A 244-nucleotide genomic window follows, 5' to 3' on the forward strand; every position below is an offset into this window, starting at 1 on the left:
TTATTATTATTATTATATGTATTTGGTACAGGGTCTACAGATCTCACTACATATGTTGGACTCAGTGATTCTCCTGTTTTCAGCCTCCCAAGTATTATTTTTTTTCAAAGTTTTATTGATAAACAGATAGCAATGAGACAGTTTCAAATCAAATCCTCCCAAGTATTATTGAAAATTAAATAACATTTATTAAGAGAAACTGAAACACTTGAGAGAACATTAACTATGATTCCTCAATTGTTTT

Source organism: Octodon degus, unplaced genomic scaffold, assembly GCF_000260255.1.
Source record: "Octodon degus isolate 3935 unplaced genomic scaffold, OctDeg1.0 scaffold00098, whole genome shotgun sequence".
In the NCBI taxonomy this organism is placed as follows: Eukaryota; Metazoa; Chordata; class Mammalia; order Rodentia; family Octodontidae; genus Octodon; species Octodon degus.